Genomic DNA, 16829 nt, shown 5'->3' with positions numbered 1-16829 from the left:
ATTTATTTAAGGAATTTTCAGATCGAAGGTTTGGTGGCATTGCATTCCAAAGGAAAGGCACGGCAACAGAGAAAATCGTATTTCTAGTATAGTAGATATCCTTAATAGAAGGGACTGTTAGTAGATTCTGATTAGTGGACCTGAGGGACCTGGGTGGAGTATGTGGGATAAAATATCTATCGAGAAAGGCTGGCTGATGAGAAGTCTTGATCTTAAAGGCTAAGAGAAGAATTAAGTTGTTCTATGAGAAACTGGTAACCAATGGGAATCTCGAAACAAGGGGATAACATGGTCATATATATTTTTTTTATATAGATGAGTTTAATCACTGTATTTTGAATTAGTTGTATTCGGTGAGTTTCTTTTTGGATTATTCCATGATAGAGTGAGTTGCAGCAGTCGATATGTGAACTGTCAGATTTTGGAAGTCTCCCCGGGCACCCAGACAGTCCTCTAAAAGAGGACAGGTCTGGGTTTCCCCAGACATCTGGTAACCCTATCTATGTCCAGCATTTATTGTATGGGCCCTGTCCCACCTCCTTCCCACGCTCCAAGTCTAGCATCTCTCCCTATCCCCCCTCCTCTCTTCTTCCCATGCTCCAAGTCTAGCATCTCTCCCTATCTCTCACCTGGCCCTCCTCATGGTCTGGCATAACACCTTGTCCCTCTGTCTTTGTATCCAGAATCTCTCCCCTCTTATGTTCACCTTCAAAGCAGATCCAGCACATCTCTCTCCCCTCCCCTATTTCCTTTCCTGGCAGGTCCAGCACATCTCAGCCCTCCCACCCCCACTCCAGTGTCAACTAATCTCTGTCTTCTGCCAGTCCCTCTCCCACCCCAGGGTCCAGCAATCTCAACCTCCCTCCAGCCCCCTCCCATACCTGCATTTCTCCACCTCTAACCTTCCTCTTTCTGCTGCCCTCCAGCTGCCTAACCTGGAGTATGTAGAAGTCCTGGCACCAGCTTCAGTGAGGAAGAGTCTTCGAGTCCATGTGCTCGGAGTCAGGAAGGCCCTATCGACTCTACCCCCTTTGACACCTATGCATCAGAGGGGTGGTACCAACAGGGCTTCACAAGTGGATAGGGTTGAAGACTCTTCATCATTAAAGTTAGTGCCAGCCCTGGGCCTTTTATAGACTCCAAGGCAGGCGGTGGGAGGGCAACATAAGTCTCTTGATTGTTGCAGTTGTCTGGGTCTCACCATGTCTGGACAACTGCAACAACCATGACGCCAGCCGCAGAAGCCTAAGAGTACAAGGAAGTTTCTTCATTACCTTGGGGGCCCCTGAAGCTGTGCCCCCTCTCCCCAATAACACCAGCCCTGCTCTCTCAGCAGACTTCAGGCTGCTGGTAGCATCAGACAGCCAAACACAATGCCTTTGGCAGCCTGGAAGCTTTGCGTTTGTGGGAACAGCAAGTTGACATTGAGGGAAAGCTTCCAGGCTGCTGAAAGGCAGTGTGTTTGGCTGAGATCGAAGACAGAAGGAGAGAGAAGATTACTGGCTTGCATTCAGCGCCAAGAATGGGCAGAAGTCACCTGGACTCCTGCCAAAGCCCTCAAAAAGAGGACATCTCTGGGGAAACCCAGATATTTAATAACCCAAGGCTGGGAGCATGCAAGATGTCAGTTTATATGAGACTGATATATAACAGATCATGCCACGTATGCCTTGGTCTGTATGCCAGTTGCAGTGACATGTATTTGTTATGTATGTTGCCTAGTTAGTTACTGTTTAACAATAAAATGTCCATTTCAAAATCTCTGCTGCTCAGAGCTCGGTTGTATTTGGTTGAAAATGTTTTGATCTAGGGGATACTTGGCTTGAAGAAGTTGGGAAACACTGCTCTAGGGTGTACAGTACATATTTGAGTCTTCAAGTATCTTCTGTTGGGTCTTTTGGCACAAATCCCATACCATTTGCATTGCCTTCCTCTAAAAATCTTGTAAATAGTAATGTCAAAAACAGATGCACTATTAAACTTAATATGAAGGAACCTCATGCCTCCAGGGTACTGCACCAGGAGAACGCTCAAAGTGTCTCTATAGAGACAAACCACACCTCCTCCCCTTCTGCCTACATAGGGATCCTGGAAGAATAAAAAAGCCTTGGGGACACAATTCAACCAAATGTAATTGGTATGTTTCAATGGCAACATATATTAACATCATCATCATCCAGAATAACTTCACACATTTAAAAGCTTTGTTTGCGGTCAGGATTTTGCAAGTAGCAATAGAAAAATAAGCTTTATTGACTGAAAGGGATCAGGACTAAAGATCAGTAATCAGCAGTGTTGCTTAAAGTACTTGGCCAATGCACTAAGAATAAAAATAAATAAATGTATTTTGTAATGTCTCCAGCTTACCTAGTTTCCCATTGCTTCCTGGATCTTTCCAACAAGCCCACATGCAGAGTACATCTATTTACATAACCTACTATAAAATCTTGTCGTTTCAAGAGATTTCTTGATAGAACTCTTGCTTTTCAGGCAGCCAAAATGAACGACTGGCATGGTAAAATTATTCCATGTGTTTCATCTTACTACTCTTTTAGAAAACTAGTAAAAACACAATTATTTGATAGATTTGCAACCTAAGGTTTTTTTTTACTGTTTTGTTCATTTGTTTGTTATGGATCTTATATGATTCTGTATAATTTGCTGACTGTTTCAGTTGTAAACCACCTAGAACTGGCATGGTCTGGTGGTATATAAGAATAAAGTTACTTTAGTGAAACGTAAAAAAACAAGGCTGGATTGTACAAATGGCGTCAATATTGGCAGCCGCCTAAAAAACAGTCACCAATCACATGTCAATCACACAAAGGCGCAGTATGGACAATCGTGGCTACCTCAAACATAGGTGCCGGAAATGTAGGCCAGGGTTTTGAAGGCCTACATTTCCGGCGGCTATGGTTTGACGTGAATCGCATCTAGGGAGGCATCTAAGAAAGCCTAAGGTCATTTCCGGCGTCAACCACGCCTATTTCAACCTTACGCATTCTAAAGCACCTCAGTAGATGTGATCAAAGCGCAGTTCATGGAGGCACCAGTGGATGTCTACATTTTTTTTGTATAATCACTTTTTTAATCATTTTTAATGGCTTTACCAATTAAGCTAGCGATAGGGCACCTATCACCGCTTAACTTTGGGTGCCATTTATAGAGTGTGGCTCTTATTACCTAATATAATGCTTTAGCTTTATTTAGCACTGCACCGCTGGCTGGTGACCTTATTTGAAACAGGCAATTGTTTTATACCATTTTATTGTGGTTTTTTTAAAAAACCTTGTCAACCATGGACCCCTGAAGAAGGCGTGTTCTCTGAAACACGTACCGTTTCGGGTCTCTTGGTTTGTAATAGAGTGGTAACATTTAACTGCATTAAATATTTGGTATAATAAACATAGCCTGCATCTTGTACATATTAGTCTGCAGTTTTATTTTTGCTTCTCGAGAGTCATTATTAAACCAGCACATCTAAAATGATGTTCTCACAATTGCACTAGGAGAAAGTGGATTGCGCAATCTGATTAAAAAGTTCCTTCAAATAAGGTTAGGCTGCAATATTGCCGATGTCTTTTGATTGGGTCTGCAGATATCAACCAAGGGAATCTCTGTCTGAAACACTTGACTTCTGTCTTGCAAAGTATGCTTTTATCATCATCATTGTCGTTGTTATCTATACTACATGTGGTGCAATCCAATTAATCACTTGTATCTTTATTATCATCAATTACAAAGGCAGCTTTCACAAAGTTGGAATTATTGTCTATTGTTCTAACAATTTTTCATCTAATGGCAAACTGTTTGAATACCTTCAAGACCTTCGGTCTTGGGGCCAGACAAGCAGACTTTCTCTCTAAAGACTATCAATCTAGTGGACAATCACTCCAATATAAAATTTTTCAACGGGATAACCAGCTGTCTGTTGTGGTAGAGACATATTTGTTTATCCAGAATTGCAACCAGCTTCAGCTGGTTATCATGCCACTTTACCAGGCCATGGTGTACCCTCACCTGGAGTACTGCGTCCAGCACTGGTCGCTGTACATGAAAAAGGACACGGTACTACTCGAAAGGGTCCAGAGAAGAGTGACTAAAATGGTTAAGGGGATGGAGGAGTTGCCGTACAGTGAGAGATTGGAGAAGCTAGGCCTCTTCTCCCTTGAAAAGAGGAGACTGTGAGGGGACATGATCAAAACATTGAAAATACTGAAGGGAATAGACTTAGTAGATAAAGACAGGTTTGTTCACCCTCTTCAAGGTAGGGAGAACGAGAGGACACTCTCTAAAGTTGAAAGGGGATAGATTCCGTACAAACGTAAGGAAATTCTTCTTCACCCAGAGAGTGGTGGAAAACTGGAACACTCTTCCGGAGTCTGTTATAGGGGAAAACACCCTCCAGGGTTTCAAGACAAAGTTGGACAAGTTCATGCTAAACTGGTGAGACTGGACTCATTTGAAGCACTGGTCTTGACCTTAGGGATGCCGCGTGAGCGGACTGCTGGGCAGGATGGACCACTGGTCTGACCCAGCAGCAGCAATTCTTATGTTCTTATCTCTGCTTCAAAATGACCTAATTCATCACTCATAGGCGGACAGTGGCTAATGTATGTGGGGCTGGGGAGAGGATGTTAGAAAGAAAAGTCATAAAAATAATTGCAGGTAATATATAGTAAATATCTAAACTCAAGAATTCTGACTTTGCACATACAACAGTTCCACACATCTCACTTGCAATACTGGAGAAACAAACTAAAATGCAACATATCAGAGATGCACACCTACAGCTGACATATTCCAAATTAATGCATTCTGAATAAAATATTTTTCTACCTTTGTGATCTGAGCATTCTGTCATTCATTTTAAACTCAGTTTCTCGATTTGGCCTTTTTCGGGTGGGCCCTCACTGTTCTGTTGGAGGCCTCTAACAGGCATCTCCACTGTTCTCATAAACTATATTCACTAAACAGCAAAATTTAAGATGAAATGATCCACTATTTGCGTGATGAGGTTTGCAATAGCAAAGTCCTGTTCCAAGTTTTGCTGTTTCATTCGGGAGGGGGGGGGAGGAATTCGTCAAGAGGTGCTAACCGATATATCATGTGCTAACTGCTAAGACGTCCATTATACTCCTATTGTCATCTTAGCATTTAGCGTAACTTAACCCCCTTCTTTACAAAGCCGCGCTAGTGTTTTTAGCACCGGCCACCATGGTAACATCTTTGACGTTCATGGAATTCCTACGAGCATCCTACCGCCACGGCCAGCACTAAAAACACTAGTAAAGGAGAGGGTAAATTGGTTGTTGAATTCTTCTTAGTTTACTGAAGAACTTTCATTTACATCTTGCTTCCTCTTTTACTTATAACTGAAAAACATCAGATGTAACTAGCTAAAAGTAGTGAAAATTGATGAAATCATTACTTCCGTAAAAGTAACAAATGTTATTTTGTGCTTCTTTACATTCAACAAAGCATTTACTTAGGTACAGTAACTAGTTACACTTTATTTAGTTACTATATAAGAATGTTTCCAGCGTCAAGCCAAGTACCTCCTGGATTGAATCATTTTAAACCAAGTACAGTGGTGCCTCACACAACGAACTTAATTCGTTCCAGGAGCAAGTTTGTTATGCGAAAAGTTCGTTATGTGAAACGCGTTAAGCGCAGTGACTAATGACTGCCTGCAGTGCCTGCGCGGAAGGATTCAATACATCGGCAGCGATCGTGGAAGCTCGGGCGACTTCGTTGTGTGAAACGAAGTTCGTTGTATGAATCAAGACATGAAGTTCGTTGTGTGCAGCATTCGCTGTGCGAGGCGTTCGTTATGCGAGGCACCACTGTACCCCAAAACTCCAAGCAGCAGAGATTTTGAAATGGGCATTTTATTGTTAAACAGTAACTAACTAGGCAACATACATAAAATACAGGTCATTGAAACTGGCATACATGGCATGATCTGTTATAAGAGACTGAAATATAAACTGGCCCCTTTACCGGTGGTGCATCTTTCTTACAAACTAACGGGCCTAACAGGAGAAAAGGAAGACCTCCACAAAAGTTGCCATTAGTGACCAAATCCAGATTAAATTTTTTCTCTGAGAAAATGAAACATGAAATCTGATTTAGAGAATGACACAGGGACAAGTTTTTCCCCGTCCCCTCAGGAACTCAATTTCCTGCCCCTGCCCCATTCCTGCAAGCTCTGTCCTCAACTGCACAAGGCTCAAACACTTTAAAATCATAAGTGTTCGAGGCTTTTATGGTTAAGGCAGAGCTTACAGGAATGGGACAGGGACAAAACTCGCAGGAACGGAAAGGGGGGAAAAATTTGACCCCCCATATCATTTTCTAATCTGAATGGTCACTATGGGCAAGTTATCTCATGCACATCCCATCAGTCCTCTACCCTTCTCTCTCTCTCTCCCATATACTGACATCGCACCTGCCATTATCTCTCTTTTTCTCTCTCTCACACATTTATTTATTTATTTTTATAGCCCACCCTCCCCAGGGTCCCAGAACAAGTTACAAGGATACACAGAAGTGATCAGGATCCACAACATATATGTTACAGAGAATTTAAGACAGGTATCAATAACATACATGCTAAGGAGAAACAAAGAACACATATGCTATAGTCATAGTGAATCTAAGAACACAAGTTTCAAGTTTCAAGTTTATTTGAATTTGATATTTCGCTTATCAAAAACTAAGCGAATTACATAGTAAAAAAGTTATAGCATAAAACAAAGAGACAAGTTATTTTACATAAAAAATATCAAGGGGCTGTGACAAAACTGACAATACAGACGTACTAATATACACATAGGAGAGAACATTAGGAAGTAAAAGTTACATTTTGCTGTTTCCCAAAGGGAAGAAAAGGGATATGTGCTATATAGAATTTAGTACCATTCTTAGAGTCTATATAACTTGTGCGTTCTTAGATTCACTATGACTGTAGCATATGTGTTCTTCATTTCTCCTTAGCATGTATGTTATTGATATCTGTCTTAAATTTTCTGTATGGCTGTGGTAGATAAGAGAACAAGCAGTGGTTAGACAGAAAGTCTTAAGTGCTCTATGCCACCCTGCCCTTCTCTCTCAGAGTGCTTGTTTGAATTTGCTGTCATGAGATTGGGAGTTACAAGATCAACAAGATCTTCTTGCACCTTTACACATATCAGTTACTGCAAAATGTCTAAAGCCCTGCCTGATGTTATAACAAACTATATTAAAAAGTTTTGATATCACCTCTGTAAGGTCAATACACAGTCCTACCACTGCAAAACACTATACACAAACGTGCATGTGTGTGAGGAAAGTGTTGGAACCTTACCTCATCATAGCAGCATTAACTCCCAGGACTTGTGTGTGAAAAAAAAAATACACTGTAGATAGTATACCAGATCCTAAAACACTAACACCATCTAGTGAGAAAACAAATCAATAGGACTGCTAAAAGATTTCTACACAGAAACATTCCAATTACTAAATTCAAAATGAAATACTTTTTTCTATCTTTGTTGTCTTATTTTTCCTTTTTCTTTGGTCGCAGTCTCTTTGGTTTTTCCCTATTTTTTTTTTCTATCTTTGCAAAGTGTCTTGTCCATTTGACATATCTTCTCTGTCCCTGTCCACCTTTCATCATCCCTCTACATCCCCATCTGCCTGTCCCGTATCTACCCTCTGTACCCCTATGATCAAAATTGCCTTTCTTTGTCTCCATCCAGGATTCCCCCTCTGTGTCTCTGTCCCTATCCTCCCTCGATGCCTAGCACCTCTTTTCTGTGCCATCACATCTCTGTTCTTTTCTGCTGACACCCCCAACCCTGTTGCATGTCTAACTCTCTATTCCTTGCTCTTCCTCTGCAATCCACATCTCTGCCTCCCTGTGTCTAAAAGTGTCTGCCCTCTTCCCCAATCCAATCTCTCTCTCTCTCCTTCTCTACTGCCCTCCCCCTAGTATAAAAGCACCTTTCCTTCTTCCACTAAGTCCAGCAGTACTTCTCTATCTCCTCTACCTCTCCCTCTTCCACTCACAGTCCAGCAGCACTGCTTCCTCAGTTCCCCCCCCCCCACACTACCCACATCCAACAGTACCTCTCCTCCCTCCTGCACTCCATGTCCAGCAGCCCCTCTACTTTTCCCTCCTCTTCCTCTCTCTCCTCTCTGCCCACCCACCTCTTCAAAACGTGGCCGGCAGCAACTGCTATGTGCTCCTTGCGCCGGCCTTGGCTCATCTTCTGACATTACATTCTGGTCATAGGGCTAGGAAGTGATGTCAGAGGTAAAGCCAAGGCCAGCGCGAGCAGCAAGTAGGAGAAGCTACTCACTGCTGGCTTAGATTTGAATAGGTACGTGGGGGGGTGTGACAAGAGTATGTGGGAATGTAGACGCAGTAGGCAAGAGTGCCGGGGAGGGATGCAATCTGTCAATGCCGGGCATCTTCCTCCCACTACAATAAGGAGAAGGGAGAATGTTTTTGTTGGCGGTGAAGTGCATGTCTTGTGTACTCCTGGGGGTTTGCACCCTGTGTTGGGAAACTCTGCTATAGAACACTGTTAATCAGTAATGTTGATTTCCATAGCCATATCTTCTCTTTCCAACCACAATACACATAGGATTGGGAAGAGATTTCGAAACAGGTATGGAAACCATGCAAGTTGAATCCAAACCAAATATTACTGCCATACTAAAAATAGTTGTAATAAAAGGAAATAAAAATAGTATCGCAGTGTGCATTTATGGGCTCTGCAGTGGGAGGAGTAAATAAGAAGAGCAGGGGAGCTTCAAGTGTGCAGTTTTGAAATACGGATGGTGCAGACTAAAATGTAACACAAAAAGATAGGTCCTTAGATCTACGAATCAAAACTTATTGACAGTACCCTCAATCAAGGACCTATACTATACTAGAAATTCTATTTTTTCTGTAGTCGCACCCTCGCTGTGGAATTCAATGCCACTTTATCTCCACAATGAAAATTCCCTAAATAAATTTAAAACCAATCTTAAAACATTTCTTTTTAAAGATGCCTATCAGTGTGTGTTTGTATGTGTGTGTGTGGGGGGGGGGGAAAGTTTTTAAGAAGTGCCATCCCTGTCTCCCTCTCATTATTCCCTAACTCTTTATCCTTCCTTTTTATTTTTATGTACACATTGTAATTAAAACTTCCCTATCCCCTAGTACCTTTTGTCTCTAATAAGTCTTAATTTGTCATAGTTTTAGTTTTACCCTCCTCTTATTTTATTTCAACTAAATCTTAAATTTTATTAGATTTTTCTAATTTTTAATATTGTAAACCATCCAGATACATGTGATGGTCGGTATATCAAGCCATAAATAAACTTGAAACTTGGAAGAAATAGTACCACTCTCTATATCAGGGGTGTCCAAAAGATCGATCGTGATCAACCAATAGATCGCGAAGGCAATGCGAGTCGATCGCGGAGCCCATCCCAGGCTCCGTGATAGACTCGCATTGCCTTTGCATTCTCCCTGCTTTCCGATGCCCTAAACAGGACAACAGAAGCACCGGGCCCACCAGCCTTCCCCCCCCCCCCTGATGTAAATTCTGACATCGGAGAGGAAGTTCTGGGCCAGAGATCCTGCCCGTGTTAATTCCTATAGGCAGCCTGCGCTGGCTCTGCAGGCTTCCCACTATTGCATACCTGCTTGTGAAGAAACAGGAAGTGACATCAATGTCAGGGACGTGGTAATGGGAAGCATGCAGTGCCAGCATAGGTTGCCTAAAGATGTCACTGGCAGCGATTCCTACGAGGTAGACCAAGGGTGGGGCTCAGAAACAGATGAACAGATGCCAAGTTGCAGATGGAGAGAGGAGAGTGAGGCACCTCCACTGAGGTGCTTTGGGGTCTCATGAGCCAATAGACTGGGTAGGCCTGGGCCCACCCATGGCTAAGCCACTGTTCCCAATTCCAAGTCAGGAAATTACTGAATGGTTTAAGTGGCAAACTTACGGTTCCAACTCCTGTAGAGTGAGTAGTTTTGGGCAAAGCTGTCCCATGTTATGTTGCACTTTACGCCTCTATGCTGCAAAAGGTAAAACTGCTGCTCTTGCAGAAATGCATTGGGCCATTTTCAAACTTGATGTGCTGTTTACCTCATGTCAAATTTTGTCCTGTTCCATTTTTGGAGAGTTCTTTTGCCCCTTACTGCTAGGCAACTAGTCTTTTTATGACAAATATACAAGGGATTTACCTTGCCAATAGGTGATGATCCTCTTCTAAGCACAGCCTGTCTCCATAATGAATTTCCTACATTGTACCTTTCGTTCTTTAGTTAAGCTCTGAGTAGTTGCTTTCACCTCGCCTTTGCTCTTCTCAGACGCATAGTCCAAACACTTGGTCACGCCCTGCGCTGCAGTCAAACAGAGGGGTTAAAACCTCTGATTTTGCACGTACTTCAGGAAGGACATCAAAACTTAAAACTCAAGGGCAGTTTTTTCAGTTCTATGCTGCCTGATATTAAAAGTGATTAAAAATAATAATAACTTAATTTTTTTATACCGCAATACCACAAACAGTTCAGAGCGGTTTACAGAAGAAAAGACTGTTTACAGACAGTGATATTACAGAAAAATTTTCAAAATTACATTAGCATGTTAAGCTTAATTAAATTTATTTGGAAGTATTTTAAAAATACATCAAGGCAAACGAGGGGTCAGATAAATTTATGTGGTCTGGAGAGGCTCCTGGACGTTTACATGGCTAACTGTGATTATTCAGTGGCATATAGCTAGTTAGGGTCGCTGCATATATGCAGTTAGCGCCTGAGCTGGAAATGGCTACATTGTGGGTGTTGTTGGCACTTATGCAGTTAAGGGCCAATATTCAGCCCTTAAGCACATAAGACCGCATAAATTGCAGTCCTCTCTCGTGCAGTTCATCCTGTGCTGTTAAGGGCTGAACATTGCACTTAACTGCATAGGTTTGAGCAGCCAACATCTAACCAGATATTCAATGCTGGCATCCAGACATGGCCCGGCCTGGAATATTGAAGAATATAGTTGACGGCGGACATTAAAACGTTGTTTACCACCGGCCGAATATCGGCCTGAAAATAATAAGCCCAAAACCCGGCCAAAAGAAGTACATTGCTGACTCACGGAGAAAAAGAGAAATCCACGCTGGCACTAGGTCTCTTTCTTCACACATTTCACCTGACCGGCAACGTTTACCTCAGTCAAACCCAACACTGAGCATAAGTGTTCAGTCTAGTCATGAAAATGAAAGTAACTGCTACAGACTTTTACAACTAAAAGTTCAATTGTATTTTATTTTGTCTGTGTTGTCAATCAATGATTTTATTATATTTTATATTATCCAGTGTGATTTATCTACAGCAAAAAAAAAAAATGCAGACTGATGGAATAGAAGTGTTCAATAAATATATACTGAAATGCGTTGTTAAAAACTGAAAAATCTATAACTCTACTTGCAATCCACTAGATGGTAGTATTGTAAAAATGTTGTGCAAATCAGGTCATGAGACTCTGTAATTGAGATGCTTACATGCTATAAAGATATGTTCTTATCTGAATATGAACTGTGTAAAGAGCATTAAGAATAGCCTTACTGGATCAGACCAATAGTCCATCAAGCCCAGTATCCCATCCTCATGGAGGCCAATCCAGGTCACAAGTAATTGGAAAAAACCCAAATAGTAGCAGCATTCCATGCCACTGATCCAAGGCAAGCAGTGTCTTCTCCTGTGTGTCTCAACAGCAGTTTATGGACTTTTCCTCCAGGAACTTGTCCAACATTTTTTAAACTAACTATTTCAAGGAGTAAAATCAATTTTTCTTAATTCCTATGCCTTTTAATCATAACTATCATTTGCAGCATAGTCCATTAATAAAGTCAATTGAAATAAACCCAATTTAACAATAACTCTATAAAAAATGTGTTTTTTGAAAAGTTCTCAGTGTCCATGTCTCCTGCAACACAGCTGCTTAGAGATCATATTCAGGACCATCATGACACCTTTCTGACCCATATTACACCCCACTTAATTGATCTACCCATGCCTCACATCACACTGGTAACGCAGATATTAATTCGGCACTTATCTGTTCTCCTGACGGGGTGTTTTTTTAAACCAGCTACATTAACTGTTCTTACCACATCCTCTGGCGAATGCATTCCAGAGCTTAACTATTCTCTGAGTGAAAAAATATTTCCTCCTATTGGTTTAAAAGTATTACTCTGTAACTTTGAGTGTCCTCTAGTCTTTGTAATTTTAGATGGAGTGAAAAATCGATCCACTTCTACCCGTTCTAATCTACTCAGGATTTTGTAGACCTCAATAATATCTTCCCTCAGCCATATCTCTTCCAAGCTGAAGAGCCCTAACTTCTTTAGTCTTTCCTCATACGAGAGGAGTTCCATCCCCTTTATCAACTTAGTCACTTTTCTTTGAACCTTTTCTAGCGCTATTATATCTTTTTTTGAGATAAGGAGACCAGAACTGAACACAGTGCTCAAGGTGAGGTCACACCATTAAGCAATACAGAGGCGTTATAACATTCTTAGTCTTGTTTCTAATAATTCCTAGCATCTTGTTTGCACATTGGGTGGAAGTTTTCAGCATATAGTCCACAGTGACACCCAGATCTTTTTTCTTGAGCACTGATTCCCAAGGTGGACTATAGCATTTGGTAACTATGGTTTAGAATATTCTTCCAAATATGCATCACTTTGCATTTGTCCACATCAAATTTCATCTGCCATTTGGACACCCAGTCTTCCAAATTGCTAAGGTCTTCCTGAAGTTTTTCACAGTCCGCATGTGTTTTAACAACTTTGAACAGTTTAGTGTAATCTGCAAATTTAATCACCTCACTCGTTGTTCCAATTTCTAGATCATTTATAAATAAGTTAAATAGCACTGGTCCCAGTACAGATTCCTGCAGCACACCACTATTTACCCTCCTCCATTGAGAAAAATGGCCATTTAGGGGGAGAGTGTGGCGCAGTGGTTAAATCTCTGACCTCAGCACCCTGAAGTTGTGGGTTCAAACCCACGCTGCTCCTTGTGACCCTGGGCAAGTCACTCAATTCCCCCATTGCCCCAGGTACATTAGATAGTTTGTGAGCCTGCCGGGACAGAGAGGGAAAACTGCTTGAGTACCTGAATAAATACATGTAAACCGTTCTGAGCTCCTCTGGGAGAATGGTATAGAAAAATTGAATAAATAAAAATAAATAAATAAATAATTTAACCCTACCCTTTGTTTTCTGTTCAATTTTTAATCCACAATTGAACATTGCCTCCTATCCCATGACTCTTTAATTTTCTCAGGAGCCTCGCATGAGGAACTTTATCAAAAGCTTGCTGGAAATTTAGATACACTAGCGCTCAACTGGCTTGCCTTTATCCACGTTTATTCACACCTTCAAAGAAAATTGGTGAGGCAAAATCTCCCTCAGCTGAACCCAATGCTGACTCTGTCTCATTAAATCATGTTTGTCTACATGTTCCACAATTTTATGTTTTTATAATTGTTTCCACTATTTTGCCTGAGGTCAGGCTTACCAGTCTGTAATTCCCTGGATCTCCCCTGGAACCCTTTTTAAAAATCGGCGTGACATTAGCCACCCTCCAATCTTCAGGTACTACAGATGATTTCAGCGACAGGTTACAGACCACTAATAACAGATCAGCAATTTCATTCAGGACCCTGGGATGTATTCTATCTGGTCCAGGTGATTTATCACTCTAACTTGTCAATTTGGCTTAGTACGTCTTCCAGGTTCACCGAGATTTCTTTCAATTCTTCCACCTCATCACCCTTGAAAACCATTCCCGGTTCTGGAAGATTCCTTACATATTCTTCCATAAAAGACCAACGCAAAGAATTCATTCAGTCTCTCTGCTATGACCTTATCCTTCTTGAGCACATCTTTTACTCCTTAATCATCCAATGGTTGCAAAGATTCCCTCACAGGTTCTCTTTAACTTTATTGGCATAACAATTCTACATATGTTGCCAAAGTAATACCACAGGAAAGGTGATTTTATCACAGGATATCTAAGGGAAAGTAAATAGACAGGAAATAAACTATATTTCACATTCATGCCTCTTCCACAACTAGGTATAAGCATATGTGTGTATGTATGCCTGCTGGAATTTAGGTTAATACTTCATTCAATGGAAAGTATGCATATAAAAAAAAAATCCACCCTGAACCCAAACAAATGTACCGCTTGGAATGTAGGTGAGCAAAGCAGTTTATTCCTGATTTTCCTGTGCTAATCTTACTTTCAATTTTGTAAGAAATGTTAGCTCAGCAGGCATGCACAATCCGTGAAAAAAAAAACCCCAAGTCTTTAATTGCTCCCAATGTGAAAAGCTGCACCTAACTTTGGTTTGGTTTTTAACATTCTTTACAACACTTAGGCCCAAATTCAATAATCAGCGCCTAAAGTTAGGCTCTTATTTCGGAGGCGCCCAACTAGATAGGTGCCTATCAAGAAAGCGCGATTCTGTAACAAAGCGCCTCTAAAAATTTAGGCAGCCTTCAAAAAAATAGGCGCTATGTATGTTAGGCTTGGACATGGCTATGTTAGGAGCCTTCTTACAGAATCGCTGCTCTTAAGCTTGCGTAAGCGCTCTCACGGGCGCCTAACGTTTAGTTGTGCCTAGAGCTGGCCTATTTAATAGGCGCCTCCAAAATAGGTGCCGCTCAGTGTGATTCACTAAACAGCACCCAATTTTACTTGAATTGCAGTGAACAGTGCCTATATCGGCGCCTATCTTTTGGGCGCTTCTTATAGAATTCGCCCTTTAATACTTACTCGAGGTCAGGGCTGGAATAAAAAAGCAGTGCAGGACAAGTCATCTCAGCTGACCCTTTTTAGCAGATCTTCTCGGTGGCCCAATAGGCCCTGCTCCTCTTAACTCCACAAAGATATCCTTGATGATCCAAGTAGACTCTCAAATCCCCAACCCTACCCCTTTGCTAACAGCCCACTTTGGGGTTAGAGGACAGGAGCAATGCCCACTTGCTCTTTCTTTTGCCACTAATATCTTTCAAAATGGTGGAACCTCATCCCCCTAGTTTTGGGTTAAGCCATGGCCCTTATTTGGCAGACTGACCTTAGTGGTGCATCAGGACACACTGGTAGGGGTCAGGTGTTAATCTGGAAAATGACAGTAGAAAGAAGAGGATGTACTAGATGCTTCCCCGAGGTTGCCTGAACTATGGATGCCATGAACAGATAGATTCAGATGTACCCTCGACTTGAACCTATCTCCTGGTGACCTTCCGTCCCCTCACATGTTTTTGGAACGATATGTGTGAATGGTTTATCATAACCTTTCATGCTTCAAAAAAAGGCAAAGTGACTTGCACATGGCTAAGAGGAGCTGTCATGGGATTTGAACCTGGACCTTTTGGTTCCTAGACTGCTGCTTTAACCATTAGGTTACACCTTCACTCCAGGAACAGACAGCCCTGGGAAATAAGTCTCTTTTGCTCACCCTGGAGGGGATTTCAAAAAGTGGTGGGCTCCTGAAGGGTCAATGTTGTCATGTAATGTGGCCCGGTACCTAGTTGTAGTAATTCTGTGTTGTCATTTGTCCAATATACAAGAAATGCTTGCCTACTATTCTTTTGGAAAAGTCATTACTCCAGTTACAAGCTTTCACTGTCTTGGGATTATTCTTGATTCTTCCCTTTCTTTTCCACCACAAATTTCTAATCTATCAAGATTTAGTTTCTTTGTTTATCGCCACTTGAAAACTATTTGCCATCTTTGTGATCATTTTCACACACAATTTTTTTGACTCCTGACTCGATTATTGTATTCATACCACTATAAAGAAACTCTACTCAGTCGAGCTCATCAGTCTGACCTTTTTACCCATTTAATAAAAAAGCATTTATTGGTCACCTGTAGAAAAAAAAAGATTAATCGATAAAATTGCAGTACTCACATTTAAGGCTTTCAGACTAGGCGTTTCAGATTATCTTTCAAATCTAATAGTCCCCATATTACCCCAGTTGGGCTCTTTGTTCTTTGAATGATCAACTCCCAGTCTTACCAAAACCCAAGGCTGTTCAGATTGTATCTACTGGACATATAGTGCCTTTTATTTTCTGTCCCCATTCATTGGCAACAATCTCCCCTTTTCTCTTTACAGCAACTTATCCTTCAAGGGTTTTAAATATGATTTGAAAACCTGGTTATTTACTCAAGCTTATGACAGTGTGAGCTGACTTCTGGATTTCTTGGTGCGAGACAAACAATTCAACAATGATCGTGCTTCTTCCCCCCCCCACCCCCACTTGTTCCTCTTTCCCCCATTCTCTTGTTTTGTGTATGTTGAAGTCCTATCATAACTTCCCTTTCTATTGTCGTTTTATGTTTTTCTATTGTGTTTTAGATTGTACCCTGCTCTGCTTGTCAGTTTGAGTGATTTAGTAAGCTTTTAAATAAACTCTGGCTGATAAGAATAAATTGAAATAGATCTTCTCTTTCATATTTTTTTTATTAATATCTGCCTAAAAAGCAATACATGAGAACAAGAAGCCATTAAGTGGACTGTGTGATTTTACATCTGTAAGGCAAGGTTATTTCTTTAAAGTAACAAAAAATAAAGACAATCCCAGCATTTCAGGTGGAAGACAGGTATAGAATAAATATCTCAACATAGGAACACACATAAGAAGGCTTACAACATCTTATTCTTCCATACAGTGCATTACAAAAACATGTAGAGTATTGGGAACACCACAGACCTAACAAACGCAAGTCTCTAATTTGGGCCACTACTGTTTTCTGCCTTTAAACC

At 41.2% G+C, this 16829-nt stretch overlaps 1 protein-coding gene across 1 annotated transcript in view; it reads right to left on the bottom strand.

Annotated features, from left to right (window-relative positions):
• Positions 1–15990, bottom strand: part of GSDME (gasdermin E) — an 83659-nt gene extending 67669 nt beyond the window's left edge. Inside the window, exon 1 of the mRNA XM_033930826.1 lies at positions 15972–15990. The gene's annotated coding sequence lies outside the window, so the exon portion shown is untranslated. The remainder of the gene's footprint in view (positions 1–15971) is intronic.
• Positions 15991–16829: the final 839 nt, after the last annotated feature.

This window comes from Geotrypetes seraphini, chromosome 2, assembly GCF_902459505.1.
Source record: "Geotrypetes seraphini chromosome 2, aGeoSer1.1, whole genome shotgun sequence".
NCBI classification, from domain to species: domain Eukaryota; kingdom Metazoa; phylum Chordata; class Amphibia; order Gymnophiona; family Dermophiidae; genus Geotrypetes; species Geotrypetes seraphini.
Note: the sequence above shows the minus strand (reverse complement) of the source record. Positions and strands in the feature narration are given on the sequence as shown.